Raw genomic sequence first — 23,890 nt, forward strand, 5'->3', positions numbered from 1 at the left:
AGTTAACACTGTCTGAGGTTATGGCAATCATCAAAGCATGTGACATGGGCGACAAACAACGTGCTATAAACCATGCAAATTCTTACAGTGCAGCTGGTTACAATGTTGCTTCTAACAATGCACTCATTTCCCAAGATAACTTCTTCATGTTCAAGACCACCCAGGGAAAACAGAAATTTCAACCTCAACCCAACTTCTCGATGTTTAAATATACTCAATGTTAGGGTCAATATTCTCATGTCTCACCATAACCTGCACCGGTGTTCTTTGCTAAACTTGGTCAATCCTCCACTGCTAATGCTCAGCCTCAATCGTCTGGTGTCTCTTCAAGTCAGAATCTCAGTCAGACTCCCGCTATTTCAAAAGAAACTCAAGAGAACATCGCTTTAATGGCGGGATTCATGAACTGTTACAATGCTTTCCTTGCTGGAGAATTGGTTAAACCCGTTGTGGCTGCCGAACTCGATCAAATTCATCCTGATGATGTAGAGGAAATGGATATCTCTTGGCAAATCGCCATGGCAGTGTTTCGGGCCAAGAAATTTACTAAGAGAACAGGAAGAAATAATTGGAACATGCCAAATAATCAGAAGGTGGGTTTCAACAAAGACACTTTGAGGTGCTACAACTGTGACAAGCCGGGTCACTTTACTTGTGAGTGCACCAATCCAGCCAAAGAAGGAAACATGGAAAGGGCACTGGTTCCCATGGGTAATTCTAGAGGAGAAGCTGGAGGCAGCTCAAGTGATGGTGAAAGGGGTATGGTTGCTCAACAGTTCTCATGGACTGATCAGATGGCTGCTCTCAACATAAACAATCAAACTGCCAACTTTGCTCGTGTGGAAGAGATCGAAGAGAAAAATGTTGCCGAGGAACAAGTCAAGGAACTCCAATTTGTATTTATGGCATTTACTTCTCCCAGCTCGTCTGAGGTAAGTTCTTCTCCTTGTTCTCAAGCTTGTATTGATAAAATAGAACTTTACAAATCTCATAACAGTAACTTGCTTAGAGAAATGGAAATGGTAAAGTCTGAAAATCATAAGCTTAAGAAAACTGAAAAGGCTTATTTGGATAAAACTGAGGCTCAAAAGAAATACTTTTTAAAACTGAAATCTGAATTTAGCCTAAAATGTTGACACCATCTAGATGCTAAAGAGAAAATTGTTGAATTAACTGCTGAACTGGAAGCCTCTAAGTTAGAAATCTTAAATCTAACTGAAAAATTTTAAAGGGCTGAACTCAATTTCAGAAAGTTTGATGGTTCCAGTAAAGTAGTTAACTCCATGATTGAAATTCAGTTATGGTGGAAGGAGAATGAGGGAGAGGGTATAGGATATAGTCAGGTACCCCCCACCATATAATCACAATTACTCTGGTCTTCCTCTTACCAAAGAGCAGGAAAAAAGGTTAAAGATATGAAATATGGTAAACCTGGTAATACTGAGACGATTGACTCAGTAAAAACCGTTGCGTCCACTTCAGGGGTGAACGATTCTAATATGTTTGCCTCATGTGCAGAGAAAGTAATCGTTGAGGAATGGACTGATGAGGATGATGACACCCGTGTTTCAATTAATAAAGACTTTAATTCTGATGTTTCTTTAAAACTACCTGTTTTAAATTATGTTATTCCGACTGTTGTGTGGGCTCTGGATTCAAGAACAAGGATTCTTGTGTGGTTGATTCTGTTAAGACTTTGAATTCTGATAATGATGTTCCTAATAAACTTAAAATTCAAAAAATTCCAACAAGTATTCACCGCCTAAGTTTGCCAGGGAGGGATGCTCAAATGACAAACGAGGTGGTGAACATCATGCTAAGCAAGCTGGTCCACACAATCGGTCTAGACAAGGAGTTGCCCAAAATAATTTTTATGTTAAATGTCAAACTTGTTTTAATTGTGGTACTCCCGGTCATATTTCCAGAAATTATCCACATCGTCCATATATTCCTTATTATGGATTTTATCAGAGGAATATGCCTTATATGCCTCATAATACCTACAGGCAAAATTTCAAGCACTATCAGGCTAATCCCTCTGACGATGATTGGAACAAAAACAAATCTGGCAGGTTTAGTCCTCATCAGACCAAACCCAACATGTTTCGTAAAGAGGGCAGAAAAGGTGCTTCGGTCCCTAGAACGAACATGAGTTCTAAACCGAAACAAGTACAAAAGGCAAAGTTGAATGCCTCTAACCCTTAAAAACCGGAGATCAAGTCATCCATTCGTACACATAATGCCAAATCTTACAACGGTAGACATAAATGGTTGCCTAAATCTCCGGTAAAAGAGTCTTTAAACTCAATGTTAGATGATCAAAAGGACATGTCATGGCAACCTGTGACAATCTTGGATGAGTCAGGGTCACCCAGTGTAACTATGGACTGTGTACCAAAGTCTAACTGATCTGGCACATCGTGCATGAACACCTATGGAGGAATATCATCAGACCTTGGTATGTTGATAGTGGCTGTTCCAGGCACATGACAGGAGATATTTCCCAGCTACATAACATTCAAATCTTTAATGGTGGGTATGTGTCCTTTGCGGGAGGAGAAAATGGGAAGATTACACAAAAGGGTACTGTAAGTAACGGTGTTTTAAAATTCGAAAATGTCAATTTTGTTCCAGAGTTGAAGCACAGTTTGTTGAGCGTGTCACAAATCTGTGATAAAGGGTTTTCAACTCACTTTACTAAGAAAGAGTGTTTAATTTTGAAACTTGGTAATATTATACCAGAAGACTGGATTCTTGTTCGATCACAAAGAAAAGATAATGCTTATGTGATCGACATGAACAAAAATGTTCCCGATGAAATAACCTGCTTGTTTTCGAAAGTGTCAGAACATAATGCCATGCTTTGGCATCGTCGTCTTGGTCATGCAAAAACGAAAAACCTGAATCGTCTTGCTAAAAATGATTTGGTACGTGGTTTACCTGTTAAAGATTTTGTTACTATTGAAAAGTGTGTGGCTTGTGCTTTGGGTAAACATAATCGGAAAACTCATAAGCCAAAATTGATTAATACCATTTCATCAGTTTTTCAATTGCTTCATATGGATCTTTTAGGTCTGGTTCATGTTTTGAGTCTTTCTCGCAGCTCATATTGTCTCGTTATTACTGATGATTACTCACGTTTTACTTGGGTGTTTTTCTTGTCAAATAAGAGTGAAACTGCAGAACTGATCAAGAGATTCGTAGTACTTATGGAAAATCAGCTTAACCTAAAGCTGAAGGGCATTCGTTGCAACAATGGTACGGAATTCAAGAATGCCTCATTGAATCATTTTTGCTCAGAAAGAGGGGTGCTTCGTCAGTATAGCTCAGCTCGCACACCGCAACAGAATGGTGTGGCTGAAAGGAGAAACATAAATCTTATCGAGGCGGTAATGACCATGTTGTGTGACTCTAAATTGCCATTGTTTTTTTGGGCTGAAGCTATCAATACGACATGCTATGTTCAGAATCGAGTAATAATCAACAGGTCTCAAATGAAAACTCCATATGAGATTGTCTATGGTCAAAGGACCACTGTTGCACATTTCAGAGCATTTGGTTGCCTATGTACTCTACTGAATCTTGAGTCAACTCCGAAATTTGGGGCCAAAGCTGATGACTGTTACTTCGTCGGTTATGCTGGTCGTACGGCCTACAGAGTATACAATAAGTCAACCAAGCAGATTCTGGAGTCATATGATGTTCGTTGGTTGGAAGAAAACGAGACCGATGGTTGTGTCGGTCCTGACTGGTTATTCGATTACAATGAACTTTTCAAACCGTTCAATGTGCTTCCGGTCACCAACTCAGACATCTCGGGTAATGCTACCGTAGACACTGAGAAAGAAGATCAGCATGCGGTGTCTCATATATCTCTAGTTCTGGATGATGATCTGACAGAACCACTCGATGTTACTCGGTCCATGCCAGTCAATCAATCAGAAAAGGTTACTGCAACAATGTCTTCACCAATTCCATCACAAAATACTTCAACAGTTGAGGGGGAGAGTCCTATTCGTCAAATTTCCAGGAGCACTCTATTTCCCGATGCCATTCCAAATGAATATGTCGCCAGTACCTCATACTCACATATTACATCGACTTCTAGATGGAAGAACCCCCTCACTGAGGTTGATAAAAATTTGTCAAACTTGCATTCTACCAGTGATGTCTCTGAACAATTGGTTCCATCAAGAATTCAGAAAAATCATACAATTGAGAATGTCATAGGTTCTCTTGAAACAAGTGTCTCGTCCAGAAGTCAGACAGGACACATAAACAGTTGTTTGTTTTCCTGTTTCATCTCTCAGATTGAGCCAAAGTCAGTAGAATGACTCTTCAGGAACCGAGCTAGGTAGACGCTATGCATGAAGAATTGAATCAATTTGATAAGTTGAAAGTCTGGAGATTGTTTGAGTTACCAGAAGGAAAGAAAGCGCTTGATACGAGATGGGTTTTCCGAAACAAGCAAGATGACACAGGGGTTATCGTTAGAAACAAGGCACGATTGGTAGTTCGTGGTTTTCGTCAGGTTGAAGGGTTAGATTACACTGAAGTATATGCTCCCGTAGCAAGACTTGAGGCCATGAGGATTTTTCTGGCTTATGCGTCATACAAGGGTTTCACAGTATATCAGATGGATGTTAAGACCGCGTTTCTGTACGAGGTTAAAGAAGAGATTTACGTGGATCAGCCACCGGGTTTTGTGGATTCCAAGAATCCCAATCACGTTTAAAAGTTATACAAAGCATTGTATGGGATTCATCAGGCTCCTCGGGCATGGCATGCTACGCTGACAGCTCATCTTCTTGGTCATGGTTATAAACGGGGAACCATTGATCAAACTTTGTTCCTCAAAACTGTCGGGAAGGAGTTGATTCTGGTTCAAATTTATGTGGATGGCATCATTTTTGGATCCACCAATGCTGAGTTGTGTACAAAATTTGAAGAAGTAACGTTGGGAGAAATGACAACGCATCTGGGGTTGAAGGTTCGTCAGAGCTCGACGGGAATTTTGCTGCATCAAGGGAAATATGTTGAAGATATGCTTGCAAAATTTGAGTTTCAGGATTCCAAGAGTGCTACCACTCCTATGGTCACTCCTGACATCTGATCCGGAAGGGAGTCCCGTATATCAAATGTACTATCGATCGATGATAGGGTCCCTAATGTATCTCACCGCCAGTGATCCTGACATCTTGTTCGCTATCTGCTAGTGTGCTCGCTTTCAGGCTAACCCTAAACTCTCTCATTTACTGTTGTTAAAAGTATTTTTAGATATCTGAAGGGACAAGCGAAGTTAGGTCTTTGGTATCCCAAGAACTCAGATTTTGATTTATATGCATTTGCTGATAGCTATTATGGTGGAGATGACATTGACATGAAATCCACGTCTGTCGGCTGGCAGTTTTTCGGCGATCGTCTTATCTCTTGGCAACACAAGAAACAACAAACGGTATCCACGTCAACTGTCGAGGCTGAATATGTTGCTGCATCAGCTTGCTGCTCACAGGTTATCTGGATGTAAAACCAACTGCTAGATTACGGTTTGGAATTTCTTGATACTCATATTTTTTTGTGATAATGATGCTGCCGTTGCAATTTTTTAAGAATCCAGTTCAACACTCTAAAACCAAGCACATCAATATTACAATTCATTTTATTTGCAACTGTGAAGACCGAAAGTTGATTCATTTTGAACAAGTTCACACTGATAATAATGTGGCGGACTTATTTACAAAACCGGTCGGAACAACCAAAGTTTTGCTTGTGAGTTTTTTAAAATGCTTCGTTTCGAGGATTGAGTCTTTTTGAGAATAAATTTGTACATATTTTATAAATTTGCACAAATTTAGGGGGAGAAAATTAAAAAATTCAAAAAGAGTGTGTGTGTGTGTGTGTTTATTATTATTAAAAAAACAAAAATAATAAAAGTTTTGATTACGTTTTTCAAGACTCACTCTCGCTTAAAATTATGTCGGTTACTCAAGTTTGAAGAACATATACTTGTATATGTTTGGTCCGGTGATCTACTCGTAGATTCACATGATAGCCATTTATCTAAAGACTGAAAACATCTGGCGCGATTGTGATGTGTATTCGTGTTTTGAATTCTTTCACTTAAAATTATGTCGGTAATTCCAAGTTGGAGGGACACGTATTCTCATATGTGTTTTGGTCCTGTTAACCACTAGTGGTCATACGGGATAGCCATTTACCTTAAAACTGAAGAGTGACCGGGGTGACTGAGTTCTTAACATGTGTGTCTTCTGTAACTCTTTGGGAAATGATATGACTATTCATTTAACAGCCTTTTGAAGCCTCAAAATATTTTTAATTGAAAATTGATCCAACCTTTGGAAAATGATAGAAACATTTTTTTTGTGTGCTTAACGGGTGAAGTTATTAAGCTTAAAAGGCTCTAGAACAACCATTGATTTGTATGGTAGCTTTCCATGATGCGTAAAAGTAGAAGTGATATAAACTAAATATGTTGAACTTACTGTGGAGAGTAATTTTGAAGAAATGTGCATGTTTCCATATACATCTCTCCGAATGATAGGCAGAAAAGCAATTACCCAGTCATACACGAGCCCGTTAGTGTCTTGATCACCAAAAATATTGTGCTATCTTACTGTAGTGTTCCAGATTCGGGTGTTATTGTTATTATAAAAAAATGGGTTGAGTAGTTAAGTACGTATATAATCTGTGCTGTTATCTTTCAATAAGCTTAAAGCTCAAAGTTTTATCGCTTCCTAAAATTTTTGATCAAGCACTAGGGGGTTGGAGTCAAATTGGGGTGATCTGGGGAAAGCCAAATATGCTTTGAGAATAGATAGGAGGCATCACAGGTCCATAAGTGATGTCCATCTAAGATTTATGCCTAACTGAAGCTAATCAATATCACTGACGCAATGAAAATCATGCTAAGTTTTTTATACATGCTATTAACCTGTTTCTCTATGCCATAATAATGCTGAACATGAATCCTCGTAATATCACCTTAAACAATAAGATTCCATGTTCGGATCTTTTCATAAAAGGCGGCGGTTCTATCAAAACTGAAATTTGATCCCAATATTTTATTATATTTCTAGAAGACTTGTGTTTGTATTAATTTTTTGTTTATTTTTATATTGTTTTTTGTTTTCATCTCGAAACTACTCTCCTCGAAACATGTTTCAATTTGGGCTTTATTTGATGTGATTAAACTGTTTTGGGCTTTGATTCTGTCTACTAGATACACTGGAACTTGGTATTGGGCCAAAATGGTAATCTGGGCTCATCTGGCTAGTCATTATGGGTTCTTGGCCTACGAAAATTGAGATATAAAAGGTCTCTCTAACTCAATTATCGTTATTACTTTCAAAATCTGCTCTCTCTCTAAAGAAAAACCTATCTGGCCGAAAACCCCTCTCCTTGCTATACTAATCACACTAAGTTTCAATTGGTGTTCGTTTTGATTGATTCACAGGTAATGAACACAAGCTCAGATTAATTGACCTTTATGAGACCTATTGATCCGTGTTCTCATGGATAGATGGACAGATGGATCTCGTAGATGATTGTGGGGTTATGTTAGATCTTTGATTGAAACATCGATTGGGAACATGTTAGGGTTAAACATTAGGGGTTCAAAAGTTTGTTGCAGGTTCAATGGTGGATTGGAGAATTTGGTTATTTGGTGAAGATGACACGAAGTTCGAGGCTGAATTCAAAGAGTTTCTTCTTTTGTCTCATTGGCGGTTTGACCGAAAACCCATGGTCAAACCAAGGGTTCTCGGTTGACTTTTGTTGACCGAGATCTCCTTTCCTTGACTAAGAACTCATGTTCTCGGTTGATCTTGACAGAGAACATATTTCCTTGACCGAAAACTCACTTATTTGACCGAAATCCCACGCGTGGACAGAGAACTGCCTATTTGGACCGAAATCATTCTTAAATCATTATTACTTTACATTTATGGTCCATCTAACATGGTTTTGTCACAATTAGTCCTTAATGTTTCCGATAATTAAAATTGTGTCCTTAAACTTATGAATACTATTCAAGCTACGTGAATACTTACTAACCTGAATCGTTTGTTGCAGTAATGGCTGATCAAGCTCCTTTAAAGTTCTTTGACACTCACAATATAGCTGGATATTTGTTTGATCCTCCTCCAGCACACAAGGAGTTAGAGTCCATGATTGTTGGCCTCAATACATGTAGGATTTCTCACGCCTTACGAGAAAATCCTGTCATTTGCAAGAAAATGATCGCGGACTTCTAGAACAATGCTTCAATCAACCAACAAGGACCAGGTTGAGTTATGTCTATAGACTCCAAAGTGCAAAAGAAGCCGGTTGTCATCACAGAGGCCATCATACGAGAGGTTCTTTTTATTTGGGGATCAACTTGATTACCCAATGGAATATACGACTGTTGCTGTCTCCGAGGTTCATACAAGAATGGGCTACGAGGGATCCTATCCTCCAGCGATCAAGAAGCTATTCCACCCATAATGAAGATTTCTGATACACACATTCTTTACGTGTGTGTCAGGACGAAAAGGAGGTTCCGATGAGATTAGCCACACGCAGATGTCGGCTGTGGTTGCTCTGATCATGGATTGGAATTACAATTATTCCAAGTTTGTTTTCGATGAGATGATGAGCAATTTGAAGGGAAAGAAGAAAGAGATGTTTATTATGTATCCTCGATATTTACAGATGATTTTTGACTCACATTACACTGACATTGTTAAATCTGTAGAGACATTGGACATGAATTCGATGGGACCCAATACTTTTGGATTGATGAAGCAGTCCAGGAAAGGATCAAAGGTCGTTTATAAGGGACTTCATGATTTAGTCAAGTTTGGTCGGTTTGCTGAAACCGAGACTATACCGGTTATAGCTCAAGTTGTTGAAGAGCATGTGGCGCCAGCTCAAAGGCATGCTGCTACACTTGAGATCAGTTCTGATGATGAAGATGAAGAGATAGAACACCGTGAAGCTGATAAAGCTCCGATTGCTGAGCAACTGAAATATTTCAAGACGTTCAAAGAACTACTACAGTTGACTGCTTTGAAGCCTCCTCAAGCAGTCACTGGAAATGAAGATGATGACACCCCCGAGGAACCAGCCGCCGATCTCATTCCACGTAAACGAAGGAAGAAAGATCCGAGAAATGGCGTGCTGGTCAATGAAGATACAACAAAAACAACACCAACAACAACAAGCCTACAACAACAACCACATCAGCTTGAGTCGAAGGTTCCTGAGACTCATGTTGATTCTAGTCCATCCACTACTGAGCCTAAAAATCAAGATCAAATATTTGATGATATTTCTCATGAGTTCGACTTTGAGGCTGAATTTCAACATACTGATGCACCATCTGGATCATCTGACCCAACCAATCAGGGTCAGTCAGGCTCTAGTGCCTCCGAGAAGATTGCATAGATTCTCGCCATGCAAGAGACTTTCCTGCAAAATAAAGGAAAGGGGGTTGTACTTGAGGTTGCTCTTGTTGATGTACAAGCTTTTAAACGTCGAGTTTTTGAACTCGAACAAGATTCTGCGGTAAAAGACGTACGTATTCAAGAACTTGTGGCTGGAAACTCTGAAAAGGATTCCAAGATCAAAGAGCTTCAGTCCAACATGGGAGGATTAACTGCTATGTAATTAGACCTCCAACAAAAACTCATTCACAAGTTTGGAGATGAATTCAAGAGCAGTGATGATGTAACGTCAACGACACCTCAAGTTGATCAAGGTGGTAGCTCTAGTAGTCTTCCAGCTACTAACATAAAATGAATCTGAGACACTGAAAAAATATATGTTTGCTCCTCCAATGACAAAAGAGAAATCGAATCGAATTCAGAAAAAGCTCCTCGTAATGAAGAATTCCAATCAGATTGTTAAGTCGTCCGATCATCCCGACAGGTTCATTGTCACCTTTCCAAAAGGATTTTCAGATAAATATGGTGATCGTTTTGGAATCATGTCGTGGGGTTATGACGCTGACAAGAACATGTGGTGGGTTAAACGAAAGTCTAGGACTACCGAATATTACAAGAAGATGAAGGACTTCGGGTCCTGGACAAAGGTAGATCTCAACGACCTAATCAATGCTCCATTCCATAACCCAACTCATGAAAAGAGAGCGAAAGACTTCTGGAACTTTCTACGCCGTCAAGTTGACACTGGATTTCCTAACATAAAGACCGCTGAGTCATTTTTGAAGAAGGCAAAGGGGGTTAGGGATCCACGAACAAGAAAGACCATGGTAATCATCATGTGGCCTACCACCAATAGGGGTACTATATTCTTGTGCCTAACGCCATTCCAGATGGTACCTTGGACAATATGAGGTTCTAGATGTGTGATAGTGAGACTACCACTGTTGCTATATGTTTACAGAAGGGCAAAGGGCAGTACAGATGTGTTGATCCAAGAGATTTGCTCAAACTTGGAGAAAGAGATATCAAGACCCTTAGCACCTTTCAAATAATAGCTGACCCAATTTTTGAAGCGGCCGCAAAGGAATTCACAAGTTTGGCAGCTTCTATCATCAGAACTAAATTTTGGACAGGTGGTTTGAAGAATGCGGACATTGACTACATGGAGCACGATTAAAGAACGAAGCTAGAAACCAAGGGGGAGATTGTTGGGTCTATACTTGATGGTTTGTACTTAGTTTGGCTTGGTTTTGGGTTTTGTATGTAATCCGAGATCCTTATGGATATCGGTGGGCTTTGAGCTCTTGTTGGGCTGGCATATTGATCACTCTATATATAGATCTCATTTTATAGGGTTCAGGTTGGTTGTTCAGTTGATTTTTTGTGGGCATCTAGTATTGTTAGACGAGTATTGTAAGCAAAGTGCTTAAGCACCCGACATTAATAAGAACGTGTGTTTTGAAGCATTCCTTGGTGTTCTTCGTGTTCTTGGCATTTATTCTTGAATCATCTTGTGTTGGATTTCCGCACCAACATCAAGATCAGTTGATATCATATTGAAAGATCCTACACGGGACTTACATAGTTAATTCAAACCGTTAAACATCAAACCTAGGTGATTTTAACCAATCTAGCTAATTATAATCAATGAACAACAAATAAAATAGATATAAATGATAAACATGTTCATAGTAACATGATTACAAAAGTTTTGAAAGGTTAAAAACCGAAAATGAACTCTAAAACGTTAAAATACTCAATATCGACAACCGAAGGACTAGAGATGAATCCGTAAGCTCCTCCTTCTTTGTTTCTCCCTTAGAACATGTCTTGTGGTGGATGGAGTACAAGTCTAGTCATTTAGGGTTGTTAGGGTTCTTTTTATAATTTGTTTTAACTTGTTAATCAAGCCCATAATAAGACAAAATAATCGTGGTCAGCGAAAGTCAAACAAGTTGGGCTAATCATGAGGGCGCCGCACTACGTGACCACCAAGGCCTAGGTGGCCGCGCGGCGTGGTCATGTCATTTGGCTGGTTTTTCGTTTTCTGACTCGCCTATCTTCAAACGCGCATACCGGCTTAATCCGAATTTCGTATGAGCTAATTTCTTTTTCCTTAAACTCATTTTTTCGCTCTCTTCAACATGGGGCCTACAATAAACAATATAATTTAATTTCATGTAAGAACAAGTTATATTCGTTAACATTTAAGCACAAAATAACTTAAAAACTATTAGGAAAGCATGTGTGTTTTACACCACATCATTAAGAAAACCATTTTCATATTTATTCAAGGTTGTTGGGCGTTCAAACTCATATTTATGCATTCTAGGCTTGTTTATGCCATTTTTTGGAAGTTTACTCGCTTAATTTCCTCGTTTGAGTTTAGATTTGGAAATTTTAGTTTATTATTAGTTCTATGTTTTTGGAAATGTGGTAATCATCCTCGGTCTCATACTGAGTAAAGTGCTGAACCAAAACTGAACACTGGTTTAAACACTTTAATTAACTTTTGAACAACCATATTGCATGAAAACATTCTAGATCTGAGTTTTTATTTATATTTTAGTTCTATGGTGTTGGAAAAGTGGTAACCATCCTCGATTTCTGTTAGTGCAAGGTTTACCAGTCCAATTCGTTAGATTATAAGCACATTCGTTAATTCTGTTTAACGAATGATGCTATTTGTATTTATCAATGTTCATTCGTTAAGGATGTTTAACGAATGAACACTAATCGTTGACAATGGGGTATTATGATTGAGTCATTCGCTATACCCATTATACTAGTTATGTAATAAAGACAAATGAAGGCCATTCGTTACAGAATGTGTAGCGAATGACATTCGCCTTCTATATATAGACTGATTCAGTCTCTTATTTAACAAGTGTTTAATATTATCTCTTTCAAGCCGTTATTCTGCCCAAATCTCCTCTCATAACTTATTTCGTTAATCTATTATCCGTTCACGTACACATATCATATAACTAGGTTCTTAGATCAATCGTTATGATTTGATTAAATGTATTGAAGCTCGATTAGTTCTTCTCAAGTGGTATCAGAGCTCAGTCGTTAGATCGTGTATGTGAATAAGGTATACTATGGTAAATTGATTGTGTCTTCACTGTTTATATGTTAAGTTTGGATCCAAAATTTATTTAATCGATTTTAGCTCATTTAATATGCTGAGATGTTAATTAGTTGCTGAATTGATTGTAACTTGATTCATAATTGGATTTGTGTTCTTCGTGGTGGTTAAATTGTGTTATTGTGATAGATTGGAATGGTATTGGATTGAGTTTGTGTGTTTATGAAACAGAGGATTCTATTTGTATTGTTTTTGAATTTCGGATTGATGTTGGATTTGTAATTGATAGTTCGGATTGGTTTGGATTTGTCCGCGGGACTAAAACGAGTTGTTTAAGCCTTCATTTGTGTGTTTTGGTTAAGAATTGGTTGATTAATTCACAAGTTTGTGGTAGTCGGGATTGAAGTTTGAATATGCAAATTTCTAGATCTGGAAATTTGTGTTGAAGAGTTGAAGATTCAAAGACACATTCAATATGACACAATCATTCATTTGTCATACGACTGATAGTCATTCGCTATCAAATCTTAAATGATTTGTGGCATGTGTCCAGTTTGTTACAACAGAATAACAACCCATTCGTTACTGTAGCTAATTCGTTATCAATTATTCGTGATAGAAACACATTCGTCATCCAGTGAATCCTCATTCGTCATAGTACTCCATTCGTGCCAAGACCATTCGCTACAGAAACATCATACCATCTGTTACTTCATTCATTACCATATTCGTCTTACAATTCGTTAAGCTATTCATTTACCTATTCGGGTGTTGATTCGTCTTCATTGGATCTTCATTCGTGATAGTTATTCATCATCATCATTCGCGGAGACTGGAGTGTTATTCGTCACTTCATTCGTGATACTTATTCGTTAACATAATTCATTCGTGACACTGTTCATCATTCGTTACCATATCTCATCCATTCGTTAACAATTTGCATCCATTCGTTACAACGATTCGCTACTGATATTTACATTTTGGCCCTTAAAGTTTCAAGTTTGAACACTTTTCACCTTAAACTTTAATTTTACCAATATTATGATATGGCTGGTTATTACGCACCAGCATCTCAGAATATGTTGATGCAACAGATGCTTCACCTAGATGCTGGGCTGTTCGCGAGTCGAGCCTGAGTCGAGCGAGGGTGGTTTCGAGCTCGGGATCGAAATTAAACGGGGCAACTCAAATAAGGGTCTAGCTCTATTTTGAAGTTAAACGAGATTAAGATCGAGCCAACGAACCGAGCCATGATCGAGTCGAGCCTAGGTCGATTTTGGCTCAGTTACAAAAATAAGCAAAGTCACCTCAAGATGTTTTAAATCAAGTTTTTTTAGCAAATTTTATTCGAGCTTTTATCGAGCGAGCCACGAGCCCGAGCTTCGAGCCTCGAGCTTTTTGAACAGTCGCCCGAGATCAGGCCACATTCAAAATGTCCTCGATTAATGAAGTTTAGTGACTTTGCAAAATAAGAACCAAGATTTCGAGAACATTTAGGGTCCGTACACCCTGATTGTTCGAGATGTCTTGATGGAGTTTATACTGTACCCATGGTTGAAAATGAAACTACTGGTTTTACACCAAAGGATTTTTCTCAGTATTCTCAAGAAGAAAAGAAAGCTTTGGAAATTGAAACAAAGGCATATTCCACTTTGACGATAGCATCACCCGATAATATATTCCATCAAGTGGGGAGTATTAAAATATGTGCCTCATTGTTTCAGCACATTAAAATGAGAAGTGTGGGAAATACTGAGGAAAGTAAGAAAGTTATGCTGAAATTCCTGTTCAGAAATTTTAACTTATTGAAAGGAGAGACTATTGAGGAGATACTGACAAGGTTTAATCATCTAATTGCTTAGATGAATAAACTGAAGATGGACCCGAGTGAATCAGACAGGATTGACACTTTGAAGAATCATTACCAAATTCATATTCCACTTTCTTGCTTGTACTAAAAGAAAATAGCTTCTTCAAGAATGAAGATCTTACTACAATGGAATTTATACAGAAAGTTGAGGACAAAGAGTACGATTTGAGGTGTCAAGAGTCATCGAAAGAAAATCAAGATCCAACACTCTATGGTGGTTCCTTACCTTTGAGTAGTTCTGCTGCTCCAATTAATGCCTTTCTCACTCAATCTTCACAAGATGCATCTTCTTCTTTCACTGAATCGATGCCAAGTGTGTGTTTCATGGCATCTGGCTCAAATGCTAATTCTGGTGGATCAACTGGTGCTAGTAATGTCGTTACTCAACCACCGAGTGTAAACATGAAAGAGGCTTAACAAAATTTTGCATTTCTTTGTGCATTCATGACCTCATATGAAAATTTGGTGGGTAGCAAAATCGCTACGAGTGAATTGACTGATGAAGATTATGATCAGATTGATCCAGACGATCTAGAATTGATGGACCTTTAGTGGAACATGGCTATGATCGTAAGAAAGGTGAAGAAGTTCATGCAACAAAATGGTAAAGATTTACCTTCATTGAACAAGCGGGTTGGCTTTGACAATTTTAAAGTAAAATGCTATAATTACCAAGAGTTCGGTCATTTTGCTAAAGAATGTGACAAGTCGAAGACGGAATATAATGGACCTCGCAATCAAGACATGAGTTATGGTAAGAAATTAAGTGACTCTACTAAAGATTCTGGAGGTGATTCTTCTACGACAGCTGGTTCACAAGCCTTACTAACAGTTGACGATATTGATTGGAATCAGAAGATGTTGGGTAATGGTACTCAAGCCAACCTTGTAGTGTTTGAACAAACCGATGATTTTCAAGCTGGCAATAATAATCAAGCTAATCTTGCAATGATTGCATAAACTGAGAATTTTCAAGACGTTGGTGGAGAAGGATTGACGTCTGAGAGCAAATCAGAAACAGAATCAGATTTCGATGATTCTTGCAACATGCAACTGACTTCGTTTGCATGCATGGATAAGATTGAAGAGGTTAGTTCTACTTCCAAATCTAATGTAATTGAAAATTTAATTGCTGAAACTGTTGAATTATCTGAAATTGTGAAATGTAAGGTTTGTGAGGAATTTAAATCAAAATACGAATTGATTCAAGCACAAAATGATTTATTTATGAAAGAACTGGCTTCTAAAAAAGATAACTACCGACAATCTATGGAGTCACAAAAGAAATCTAAAGATAAAATTTATGGATTGTATGTTAGTAATCATGACCTGAAAGCATAACTTTCAGTACCAATAACCGTAAATGAGAAACACTATCAAGAAATTCTCAAACAAAGAACAAAAATAACTGAGCTTGAAAAGGAAGTTTTGGAGTTGAGGAGCAAACTAGATAAATTTAGAAATTCATCCTTTTTTTTGAATTAAATAATTGAAGTATCTGGCAAACAAAAGGGTTCTATAAATGGTGTAGGATTTTTTGAAGTTCCTCTACCATTTCATGATGACTATTCCCAAAATCCTTTTGCGGGAAAAGAAGAAATTGTTAATGAATCAGTCATTCATAAGGAGAAAGCGAAACTAAGTGAAACAGAAAATATAACTACTCAAACATCAACTCAAGGACCACATATTCAAAGCAACAAAGTCTTTGTTGATGATGTTATCATTGAGGAAGTAGTTGAACCTGAAATTGTACACAAAGACCATAACATTCCATGTATGAATCACATTTTGTGTGAACCTCAATAATTTGAGGACGATGTGTATGATTCAAGTATATCCAAAGTGAAAAAAGTCAAAATTTGTTAAAAGTAAAGCTAAGAAATCAGGAAATCCCAAAATTTATGATGAGGATTTGATGCGTTTCATCAATCCTACACATGCTAATGTAAACACTAGTCGAGTGTTTAAGTTAAAAGGTCTTAGGAAAGTGTTTACTGAGAAAGACATTCCGCTTAATCTGATCAAGGCCGAGTTGATTGAAAGCGTCTTTCACAATGAAACTTTAAAGATACAAGATCTTGAGCAAGCATTTGCTGAATCCAAGTTATCAAACACAACAACACCGTTGATTAAAGCAAAACAGTTGTTAAACTTCAATGTTAAGAAAGTTCAATTTGTTAATTCAACTGGAACTGACACCTTGTAGAGTTTCTCTGACTGTTCAGACTTAGATTTTTATATGAAAAAGAAATATGTTACATTTGATTATTTAAATAGAGCACATGCTTCGTGAATTTCTCGTTAAACAGTTTCACAAGCTCCTGTCAAACCACAACATCCGTATGCGGATATGCGAACATGTTTCTTGTGTGGTGAACAAGGACATGTGATTAGGAATTGTGGACTCCATAAAACTAAGAATGTCCAATCTGTTAACAAGGAACAACCACAAAAGATTCTTGTTGTTAAGGAAATTCTATAGAGATAACTTTCTCAGGATGATGAGACTCGTATTTTGTTTGACGATGTGATCCCACGTAAGGTGGTTCACGATGATGAAAACAAAGTTAAGTTAAAGGCTAAATCGTTTGTTCCCATACAACCGATTTGCAAAAATGAGAACACAAATGTGGTTCAAGCTACATATTTGAGACGAAAGTCAAAAAGGCATATGACTTATTCACAAGAAGTTAAACCACATTTGGATTCAATCAAAAACTCCTCAAATGAAATTAAAGAGGTGCCCAAGACTGAGGCCTGGGCTGCCATTTTGAACTAATCATTTTACCTTTATGTGCAGAGCTTATCCAAGACTATATCAAGTGAAAACTGGATTATGGATAGTGGATGCTCTCATCATATTTACCGTCAACACTGAACAACTAACCAATGTCAAGAATATTCAAGGGGGTTATGTAGCCTTCGCGAGTAATTATGGGGGAATGATTACGAAGAAAGGAGATGTTTCGAATGGTAGTATTACATTCGAGAAGGTTAATTATTGTGATAAGGTGGATCACAATTTGCTGAGCGTGTCTCAAAGTTGTGACAAAAAGTATACCATCGTATTTACTTACAAGGAATGCATAATACTCAAACCAGGATATGTCATTCCAGAAGACATGGTTGTTATGCGGTCTCCTAGGTCAAATGATATTTATGTACTAAATATGAGTACTAAGGTATCGACTTCTACTTCTGTTGAAAGTGTTTTGTCTCTAAGGCAACAAGGTAAAAATAGATTATGTTTCATAGGAGTGTGGGCCAAATTCATGTCAGAAAGATGAACTATCTGATGGCAAATGATTTGGTGGATGGGGTTTCTGTGAAGCACGTTAAGCTGACCGATCACTGTGTTGCGTGTAAGAAGGGCAAACAGAAGAAGTCACACACGTCTAAGGTATTTAATTCCATTGATACTCATCTGGAATGACTTCATATGGATTTGTTTGGTCCTATGGATAGTGCGAGTATTGCTGGAGATTAGTAATGTCTAGTCGTCAGCGATGACTATTCGAGGTAATCATGGGTGTTATTTATGAGTTCTAAAGATCAGACACCAGGTCTTGTTCAAGATTAAATTACGAAGATCGAATCACTTTACAAACACAAGGTGAGATGCATTCGGAGTGATAATGGTACGGAGTTCAAGATTACTATATTGGACTTCTTTGGTATTCGAAATGGAATTCATCAAGAATATAGTGCTCCATATGTACCACAACAGTATGGTGTAGCTGAACAGAAGAACCGAACATTGATTGAAGCAGAAAGAACAATGCTGGAAAATTCAAAGCTTCCTGTCCAATTTTGGAATGAGGCGGTGAACACTTCTTGCTACACGCTCAATCGTGTTATGACGGTTAAGAAGTTGGGTAAGACGAGTTATGCGCTTTTAAATAATTGGAAGCCTAATTTAGTGTTTTTGGAACCTTTGGGTGTCCTTGCACAATGCTGAAAAGAGATGCGGGAAAATTCGAGGAGAAGGCCATTAAGGGTTACTTCTTGAGCTAAGAATCGCCTAATAAACGTGTCTTCAACTTCACTTCAGGTTGTGTTGAAGAATGGTATCATGTTGACTGCCAGAGTTACACAACACCTGCTGCTGGCAAGGGTCCTGATTGGATGTTTGACTATGAGAGTTTATTTAACTCGTTTACTCCTATAGTTGATCTCCCTGATGAAGACTTGGTGCTTGCGCATTTAGAGATCAAATGTTTTCTACACCAAGGTCTTCGACTTCTAATTATGATGATGCTCCATAAGATGATTATCATGATACGTCTGATGTCATTTCTATTTCATCGATTGATGGTCATTTTATTGATTCTTCTTAGTACTGTTTACTGATACTCATGATGTTAGGGAATCCTCTCATGTTGAAGAGAATCTTACTAATTTAAGTAATAATGTAGTTGTGCCTGGGAATCCAACGCTTCAGATTCAAACATATCATCCTCAGGACAACATCATTGGTAATCTTGATGCTGGTATTCAAACACGTCATCAAATTGCTAATGCAAATGATTCTAATGTATTATGTGAGCATGCAGATATGCATTCATCAGGAATCATGAATCTCGCAAAATACACCTGCTTTCTTTCTCAAATGGAACCGACGAGTGTTCGTATAGCGCTTGAAGATTCATCTTGGGTAGAAGCTACGCAAGAAGAGTTGCAACAGTCTAGTCGACTGGGTGTTTGGGATCTCATTAACAAGCCTGATAGAGTTAAGAAGCCTATTCCGACCAAATGGGTCTTTAAATTTAAGAAGGATGATTGTGGGGTCATCGTTAGGAATAAAGCGCCTTTGGCCGTGCAAGGATTTCACCAGCAAGAAGGTGTAAAATTACACGGAACTATATGCTCTTGTTTGCAAGATTGGAGGCTATACGAATATTTTTGGCCTATGCAGTTTTCAAGAATATTGAAGTTTATCAAATGGACGTCAAGAGTGCGTTTCTCAATGGGGAACTTCATGAAGTGTTGTTCGTGAAACAGCCTCTTGGTTTTGAATATCCGGACTATCCTAACCGTGTTTACCATTTAAATAAGGCTCTTTATGGTCTATACCAAGCCCTGAGAGCTTGGTACGACACGCTTGCTGACCATCTGAAGGATAATGGTTTTAAAGGAGGAACTGTGGATTGTACACTTTTCTACAAGACTGTCGGAGAAGATTTGCTCCTCGTCCAGATATAGGTTCATCATTCTGACGCTGGAATTTTCATTCACCAGACAAAATATGTGAACAACGTCTTCAGCCGATTCAAGATAACTGCCGGAAAAATCCCTTCGACGCCTCTACCCGTGGGTCACAATTTGTCACAGGGCGAATTGGAGGATACTGTAGATCCTACCCTTTACCAAGCTATGATAGGTTCTTTAATATATCTTACTGCTTCTTGTCCTGATATCATGTTTGCTATTGGTTTGTGCCAGGTACCAGGCTAAACGTATAATTCACTATTTGAGGGGTAATCCTGACACCGGGTTATGGTATCCCAAGGATGATAGCTTTGATCTCACTGTGTTTTCTGATTCAAACTATGGAGTGTGCAAGATCAACTTCAGGTCAACTATGGCGGGTTGTCAATTTCTAGGAAGCCGGCTTGTTTCATGGTAGAGTAAGAAGCAGATAACGGTGTCCACTTCAACCGCAGAAGCAGAATATGTGGTAGCCTCGAGTTGCTGTTCACAGGTTCTTTGGATCCAGCAACACTTACGAGATTACGGTTTGATGTTTCTTACTACTCCCATATATATTGATAACTCAGATGCTGTTTGTATTACGAAGAACCCCGTGCACCACTCTAAGACAAAACATATTGAAATTCAATATCATTTTATCCATGACTATTTTGAAAAGAAATTAATCGATCTGGAGAAGGTGCACACGGATTTTCAGAAAGCTGATCTGTTTACCAAAGCGTTTTATAAAACTCGTTTTAACTTTTTGCTTGGTTCAAACGGATTGAAAACTCTTCCTGATATTCTTAAGCTCGGATAATCAATTTTATTTGTATAGTTTTATTTTATTTTGGTTATTTTAGTATTTCTGGAAAAAGGGAGAAAAAGGGGAAAATACAAAAAATATTGTGATTTCTGGAAAAATACAAAAAATATTGTGATTTCTGTTTGTACAGATAAGAACCAAAAACATTAAAAAATGCTCCTCAAAAATGAGTTTTGAAGAAAAAAGAGAAAATGATAGTACATTGATCACCTAGTCCCATATCCATACAGAAATAAGCTTAAAAGACTGAGTGCTTAACTGCATTGGTGCATTGGTAGATCTTATACAAACCGATAAGGTAAAGTATGTGATATTAACATAAAGAATTGCCAAATAGAAAGAGGTGTTAGTCTCTTCCAAAAGTCTCGGTAATGAAGGCAGAAATTTAATGACCTGTCATACTCAAGCCTTACGTATGTTTGATCACCGAAAACAAAAGTTCTAAATAAATGCATCTAGTTTATGGTTAACACTTTAATGGTGTTTGGTCTTATGACCTCAAATCCTGTATTGATGGGACGCATCCTGTTTCTGGACACTGTGAGTCTTTATGCGGCAAACCCTAAGTCAATAAACTTGATCACTGCTGTACTCCGTACAAACTTATTACTGGCTTGATCAAAATCTCTTGTGAGTCATACGTTGTTCCTCCTTTGCGTACGTCTTAATTGCAGTAAGAAACATACCACATGGGTTACAATGTCTGTAAGCCTACAGATGAACTCGTGCATACACATTCACAGTAAAGGAAGCTTGGTGTATTTCTTGATAACGGGGATGTACCTTGTAGTGGGGATTATGAGCTTAGATTACGTAATCAATTATAAATAATATATATTGATTTTCAGGCATAATTGTTTAAGTCAAGTTAGGGTGACATGGTAAAAGTCAAATTAAGCCTAAACCAAGATTAGAGGCTGATATTTTCAGATAATATGTGCTTTAATTGAAACTAAATCATATCACAAAAACACTTGAAAGTTTGTTCTAAGATTTAAGTGGACAACATTATCAATGACTGACTTAACGCCAGTCATAATAATGGTGAAATATAAAACTGAGATGGAAGGGCGATTTGGTTAATATGATTCTCAGCTCAACTCACGAAAATATATACTACTTTCATAGAATAGATTTCATATTTGTCCTTGTTTTATTTGTTTTTAATTCGAAAATATACAAATATAAAAATATTGTGTTTTTATTTTGATTTCTACTTTATATTCGATTTTCGAGCTAAAGGGTACAAATTTGAAAAAGAAAATACCAAAAAGATTTTCCCACGTTTTTATTTAATTCTTTTAAGTTAATCGAATTTAACCTAATTTGTTTTAACTTATGTGTTTTGAACGTATGACATGTTAAGGTATTGCATTTTATCTCGAGTGGTAAAGGTACTTAAGGTAAAGTTAATTGGGACACGAGTTTCGATTCATTATTTAATTCTTGTATATTGAAAAATAATTTTTTTTCATTTTTCACTAGATTCTTTAATTCCTATTCGCTATTTTGAGACTAACAAATGAAACCCATTCGCTGTCATAATTGATAACGAATATGGTCATTCGTATTTTAAATGATTAACCGAATGAACTCATTCGTTAACCTATTCTCTTCTGCTACACTAATAACGTATGACCTCATTCGTCATTAATAATGATAACGAATGAAGAACAAATCTATGTTGATTCGTTATGGGATTTAACTTAAACTTGATTCGTTAACATAGTTAACGAATGAGACAATGTACACGAGTCATTCGTTAATTTTGAATTAACGAATGAGTCTATTCGTTTGCAGATCTAGACGTATATATCAAACAGTGGGTGAACGAATCAACCCTTTCGTTCACCTCGTTTAAAGCAATAACAGAAAGAAACTCTGTCAATTTTTCCTCAGAAATTTGAACATCACTAAATTGATTTTCGTTGATCCCTTAAGAATCCTATGGTACAGACGATTCAAACGTGATAAGTTTTGTCAAATTTTGTCCATGTTTGATAGGTTAATTAATCGAATTATTAATCGGGTCTATATATATCAATCTAATGCACCAGTAAAACATGGAGTATGGGTTATTAGTTGATTGGGGGTTTGACAACGATGTCTTTACGAGTCTTATGATATAAATTTTATATTGATTCATCGTTGCTCATGGATTAAATGATTCGTGATATGCATGTTGACTGTGATGTTCATCCAATTTTGACTTTGACATTGGATAGTCAAATTTAGATAACTATTGGTGCTTATTCGTTCTGGTCAATGAATGGCTGGTCATTTGCGTCTAAAAGTAACGAATGATCACATTCGTTGAACCTTGATAACGAATAAGATATTTTCGTGTGATTTTGTAATGAATGAACCCCTCATTCATCTTATAAAATCCGCGAATGAACTCATTAGTTCATGTTCCTTCGTTATTCACTCATTCGTCATTGTGATATAACGAATGAAGCTATTCGTCATAATGAATGTGATAGCGAATGATACTTGTCATTTGTAAACAAAATTCAATTTAAATTAAGTATTAAATGAAAAATTTATTTTTAATTATATTTAAGTTCGATTTTACTAATATTTGGGTTTTGTAGCTGCATCAATGGCATATGAAATCATTCCCGAATGCTCCGGCATAGCAGAATCTTGTCGTTCAAGAGGATCCTGTTGCTCAAGCTGCTGAACCACAAGTTGCCGAACCACAAGTACAACCTCAAGCGTCACAACAACAACAGGAACCGACGACTCAGGAACCGACGGCTCCAGAACTAGCCTATGACAAGAAGCACAAAATATGTGCGTTTTTACAAGACAACTTTGCTGATCAAGATCTATTAGGTGATGTAATAGCATTCTTACGCCGATCCCGGATTAATTATGCCATATCCGCTAATGTCCCAGTACATTTTAACATGATCCGCCCGTTTTGGGATACTGGTAGATATGTGGAAGCTGAGAACCACATCGTTGCTGAGATAAACAAAAAGACTATCATGATTACTCCTGGTGTGATACGTCGGGTTCTTAGATTTGTTGATAACATGGACATTCCGTGTGAGTTTGATAAGGAGTTGATTCGTGGGCTATTCCAGAGATTATTTTACATGGGTGACCTAGACCGTTCCCAATACAACAAGGCATACTTGTGTGCACCATACAAGGATCTATTACATGTCGTGATCCATTGCATTAGGGGACGTAAGGGTGATTTTGATGAGTGTAGGATTATGCTTCAATCCGCATTCGTGGCATTGATATTGAACAAACCGTTCAATTTCTCTGAGCTCATTTTCTATGATATTAAGGAGAATTGTTTCGTCAAGAATCGTCGAAGCAAGTTTTTGATGTATCCACAATTCATTCAGCTAATTATTCAAGAATTGATTCCTGATCTCGAGATTGATCAGACGTTGAAGGATGATGCGTTGAAATTGGAACCGATGACAGCCGACACAATGAAGCGTATG

Source organism: Bidens hawaiensis, unplaced genomic scaffold (genome assembly GCF_021521415.1).
Source record: "Bidens hawaiensis isolate Kalapana, Puna unplaced genomic scaffold, B.hawaiensis_p1.1 tig00032452_1, whole genome shotgun sequence".
Lineage (NCBI taxonomy): Eukaryota > Viridiplantae > Streptophyta > Magnoliopsida > Asterales > Asteraceae > Bidens > Bidens hawaiensis.